Here is a 6,000-nt window from a genome sequence, read left to right as displayed (position 1 = left end):
CCTCTGAAGGCTTTAGGAAATAGGACTTCATCTGAAGTCATACTTATGACACACTTAGGAAGACATACTTAATCTGAAACATACTTATTTCTAATTAATTATCTGAGATACACAGATACAAAGATGGCAACATCCACAAAGTTCCACTGACATGGTAGTGAGCTGGGGAGTCAAGTAAGTATGAATTTGCTGTGGCCCTTTCAAAACTCTCTGAGGCTCAGTGTTTCTTGAAATCTGCAGGGTTTAGACACACTGCAAGCTCTATTCTGTAGCAACTGAGTTGGAACTTCAGAATCCATTTGGGATAACATTTGAGAATCTCAAGGAGAATTTCCTCTCGTGGTTCTGGGGAGAGGCAATAATGTGGCCAAGGAACTTCTGTGAGAACAGAATCCTTTGGTACCCCCATAAACACCACGTATGAGAAAATGAATTTGAGGTAAGGTTATATTTCAGATTGTATCTTTAAAAAACTGTAAATGGAAGACTTGTAAAATATGCAGTGGGGAATAAATCCTAAGTTATGCCATGATTATGGATTTGAACAAGTTGTACTGGGGATCAAAGAAGGCACAAAGTGAATAAAAGAGATGTTGAACTTTTGTTTGGCACAACATCATTTTTTTAAAAACAGGATTAAAAAAGAGTGGAAAAAACAAGTTCCCTTCATTCAGTTAGCATATTTTTCTGAAAAAAAAAATTCCATCACCCTGGTATGCACAGATATCCATAGCACACACTCAAAATAAAGGCTGGTAATTGAAAACTGTCCTGGAAACACCACAGTTGGAAATCTGAGACACTTCAGTGAGCAACCACAGTCTTTACACCTACAATAAGCTAGATTCTGATGCATTAGCATCTCTGAGCCTCTGATTAGCTCTGGTGTTACTGAGATCAGAATGTAACCTTTGGCTTAAACAAGGTGTTTCACTGGGGGTACCTTGGCTGTCTCTCTCCTGCAGAGTAATTCCAGCCAGTCCTTGGTGCTTTGGAGGAGACAGTTTTTAGAAGTACATAAATTGAACACTGAGTTGCACATGGCTGCCAGCTGGTAGATATGAGTTCTCATGGTTCATAATGAGTGTTGGAAAATTAATCCAGCCTTCATCATTGCAGAGGGTGAGCTGCCTTTTCTTATAATACTGATTTATATTGATGTTTTTACACATTGCTCTACTTGCTATTCAGAGAAAGAGTGAATACTTCTTGTGTCCAAATGGATCACAGCTACTGAGTTCCAGGTTCTTAAATATATTTACCTGTCTATCTCTTGTCCAGTGGGAGATTGGTCTCTAAATATTTCTGTGGATCTGAGTTCAGTGCCTTGCTGGAAAAGCTGAATTTCAGACTTCATTTTCTCCTTTAGTCATGGTAAAATAACTCTTCCAGACTAAATCTTGCTCCAAGTTAATTAAATAGATGTTAATATTCCTGGTGACTTCAGAGGAAGAGAGATCCAGCTCAATATGTAATAAAAATGTAAGAGTAATAAATTTTTCTAATATTAATTTAGCTCAGCTTCATGAAATGTCTAATACTTGGTAGTATTTTTACTTCAAAAGTATGTCTGTTTAAAGCTACTCACCATGAATTCACCAATTTAAGTAGGTGTGTCATTTTCTTCAGCACTTTTGAGAAGCTTGAGTATTTATTTACGTAATAAATGCATACTAAATGTCTCTATTCTTTCACACTGACATTTCTTTGCCTCAGGATCTGATTTTAAAAAGTACTTATCTGTCATAAGCTAACTTGAACAGAATGTAAAAATTATGCACAGTTAATAAAGAAACAAAATACGTAATCTGTCAGAGCAGATCCACTGATCCACACCTTATACATCTGAACAGGGATATGTCTGTGGGCTCTTCTGACAGGGATATGTCTGTGTGCTCTCCCCACTCTCAGAATAGGATTTTACTCACCAACTACACATTTTTGTATGTATGTCATGTAAAGTGGGAAACACCTAATGAAATACTGTCATTTTTACATACATTTATTTAAGAAATTGCTAAGAAGTTTGGTTAATTAATAAAAAACACAAATGTAAATTATTGTGTAAAGGCAAGCCTCTCATCTTTTCTATGTGGGCTTCATCCAGGAGGCAGGAGGAGACTTCAGGCAGGAAAGTCACCACTTCTTTCTAAGAATGTTTTTTTCATATATGCAGACCCTTGGTGTTACCTTTCTGGAGCAACTGCCTGGGCCAAGGGTGGCTTGATCTGTCATCTGTAAATACAGGCACCTAGCATGGGGACACATATGACACTGCTACAGCAAGGCAAAAGTTTTGCCTCTTGTAGAAGTTTACAAATTCTGTGAGCTCATTTCTACCCTCAGGGATATGCTGCTAGATGGCAACTCTCCAAATGTCATACGTGTATGACTGACTGCAGTGACCTCTCTGACACTGGACCTTGGGTTCTCTGAGATCCCTCTGGGTCTCAGGGAAGGCACCAGTGATGCTCCATCATTTGAACTGGAGCTGTCCATCATTCTTGCAGGTGTGTTGTCAGCAGCTTTCTTGAAGCTCATGGATCTTGGAACTCCCTTTCCTCTGTAACAGAAAGGCAAATATGCAATTCTAACACAGAAATCCAGCACATCTGGGGGAGTAAAGTTGGTGAAGCGGTTGTTAATCACCCAAGCTTTCCCTTTTGTGGGTTAGAGTGAGACTCTTGTTCACTGGAGTGGAGAGAAGAGAACCAAGTATTTTCAGAAGGCCATTTAATTCTCACTCTCATCAAAGATTTAATGTTTTTTGGGCCTTCACAACACTTAAGCAAAACTGGTTAGCAAAGCAGGATGATTATGCAAACATGGTCACAGAGAATGAAACTCATGCCTCATTTAATTGTAGGTGTGGGATTCATTCCACAAATTAGTATTTTTGGATTAAAGCAAATTGGTGTAGCCACCTACATGAAGGTAGTACCCAAGCTCCCATTAGGCAACAGCATGGAGCCTCAGCTCTCTAACATATCTCTGCACATGCACACTACAGTTGTCTAAGTCAGACCCTTCCTGATTCACTTAAAAGTCAATGGTGAGAAATAGATACTTTTAGGGCATGATTCATTCCATCCGAAAGTACCTAAAATAGATCATCAACTCTTGCCTTATGAGTCTAGCTGATCGGGCTGGATAGGAAATGGGTATGGACAGATGAATGCCAAGGAATGGTTGTGTAGTCATTACGTGCATGTCTGCTCTAACTAGAACATTTATCAGTGATCAGCCCACCAATAGCTCTTTCTAGAGCTACATGATTCCTACCCACACCCTCTCTGTCTCAATGCCCTCTCTGTCTCAAACCACTGTTTTTTGACTTAATCCTCCCATATGTACATGCCAGTCTCTTGTGCACACTTTATAAAGCAATCGGGTTTTCAATAGAAACTCTAGCACTTATGTTACAAAAATTATACTGGGCAGAAGAGTATGAAATGTTCTTAGGATATATTTCTGTCTTGGCAAAGAGAGGGAATGAATGATCTAATGGGTCTTTCCATCTGTAAGTCAACATTCAGCTTCCAAATTATGACAGTTTTTTTCTTCATAGATATTAAATGTATTTGTTTTTGAAGAGGTCTCTTATTAGTACTTTCTTTTTTACATGATGATGTAAATTTATACTCTTGAAGTGATATTTTTATAACTCCCACCAGACACATCAGATAACTCAGGAACCTTTTGCATGGCTAAATGCTCTTTGCCACAGTGTGCATACCCAGTTAGATCACTCTCAATTGAAAACCCACTGAGACTTGAAGAACAAAGGATAGCAATATTTTTATCAGATTCATATTTGTCCCAGCTTGGTAAGTTGAAAAGGTCACTAAACTCTGTCAGCTCTGGGAAAATAATTTATTATTGTAAAGGAACTCAGGACAGCATGAGCTGGACATAATCCTGTATCCAAACTGGTTGGTTGACAATGACAGAGCCAAACTCTTAGCAATACCTGTTTTGGAAAGTGCACTAGAAAGCAAATTTTATAAACTATATAAAAATTGGTTACTTCTGAATCACATGGGTTCTAGTGTCTATTCAGGAAGTTAAACTGTGTTTGAGAATATTGATTGAGAAAGATTGTGGGGTCTCTCTTATTTTGCTTGATGTATGGGATGTGTTTGGTGATAACACTTCTGATGCCCAAGATAGTGGAATAGTTTGCTGTTGCTGGTTCTACTTGGGACAATTTCAGAAGTGTCTGAAGAAAGCTGAATCCCCGCTGTATTTGTAAACTCTTGTAATAAAACACCTTTCACTTGGTCTCCCATTGAAATGTTCTTGCTAGTTAGACTGAATAGGATCTCCCTACTTCCCTGATATACACAAAAATATTGGTAAATGTGTTCTAACACAAACCTGCTAATTAAAATGAAACAGTGGTAACATTGTGCTGCTATCCACCTGCTTGTTTAAGTGGTTCACTTGTAACTGTCTGTGTAGGCTGAAACTGAGCTATAGTGGATGATGTTTTCAATCCACAGCCCTTAAGATAGCAGAAGCATTAGCTAGAATTGCAGTAAAGGTCCGGTGGGGTCTACATTTTTACTGAAAGTCTGTGATGGCTCTGTTTTGGCCCTCTTTTTTTATTTTAGATAAGGCCTTCAAATGTAATGGAAAATGAAATTTAAAATACTTTTTCCTGCTTTCCTAGTAGGAAGGATTAGAAATGTTTCCATTTGGTCAGTTTAAGCCTAAATGCTTGTTCTCCAGGGTTCAGCCAGCATAAGTGCACAACCTAAAATGGCTGATTCAGCCTTGTCTTTCTCTAGGAGAGCTAAAGGCCAAATGCTGGGTCTACCCTGATGGGGGGCTGAATACCAGAGAGATTAGTGTTTGTGTTTCTCCTAAAGATGAATGTAAAAACTCTGAGATTTTTAGTGGCTGTCACTGATTTGTTGACACTTACCTGGAATTAAAGCTGTCCCTGGAGTATCACACAGAAAAAAACCCAACTTTTTACAATCTTTCTGTGTTCTCCCACTTGTAGCTGCCTTGGTATGTTACAATCTGCCTCTCTGGCTGCTGAACTTTTAGTTATAACTTCAGATCATTTTGGTCAGGAGGTTCTAGAAACTCATTAAATAGTGTTATAATTGCACATACAGAATGAAGGAAAACAAATACAACCTTAATTTTCTGAGTCCATTAGCCAGCTCCCTTGATTCATTTATCTGGAGGATTGAGAATGCCAATTAATTTCATTTCCACAGTTACATTTTCCAAAATCTTAGAAAGACTAATCAAAAGCTTGTAGCTAATATTTGCAGCTTGTTTGGTTTTCTCCTGTTGTTTGAACTGCTTCCAATATGTCTTGCCAGTGACATTTCTCCACTGAGCAGAATAAATACCAAAATTATAGAGAAATAGTTTTACTGAAGAAAGCAGCAAATGTGTTGCCCTGTAAATACAAAGTTTCTCAAAGCCACTGACGTCTTTCTGTAACTTCCACGGCGAGGAAATGACAGAGCCAGAATAACTAGTTTACAGAATAGATGCAATATATGTAATTCCAGTACTCTTCCACAGTACGAAAGATAGATTTACTTACATTTTTAATCAATTTTTTGCTATGAAATATTGGGTGGAAGAGAAAATCCAATCCTCTTGGACTGTCTGCTTAAGATATTGTTATTACTGGAAATTTTATTTGTGAGACCGCACTGCATGACCCTGAGTTACTTGCCCTAAGGTATTACTTGCCCTCTTTTATTTATGATAAAAGAGGATCTCTTCCCCTGAAGTATTTGGAATCTAAACGAAGTAGAATGATCATTCTTCTTATATAGATTAAATACTGAGACACAGAGCAATTCAGAGAATACCTTCAATTCAGCAAGCTGCCTTCAAAAGAGTAGGCAGTGAAGAAATATCACTGCAGCACTGAGAGACCATGAGTCTGTCTAAACTCATGTGGGCTTGGAAGTGTTAAATTGCATTAATCTCTTCTGGAAGCAAGCCCCATTATTAAGATTCTGGTCT

This window comes from Camarhynchus parvulus, chromosome 3, assembly GCF_901933205.1.
Source record: "Camarhynchus parvulus chromosome 3, STF_HiC, whole genome shotgun sequence".
NCBI lineage: Eukaryota > Metazoa > Chordata > Aves > Passeriformes > Thraupidae > Camarhynchus > Camarhynchus parvulus.
The sequence above is the reverse complement of the archived record's forward strand: the minus strand, read 5'-3'. Positions refer to the sequence as shown.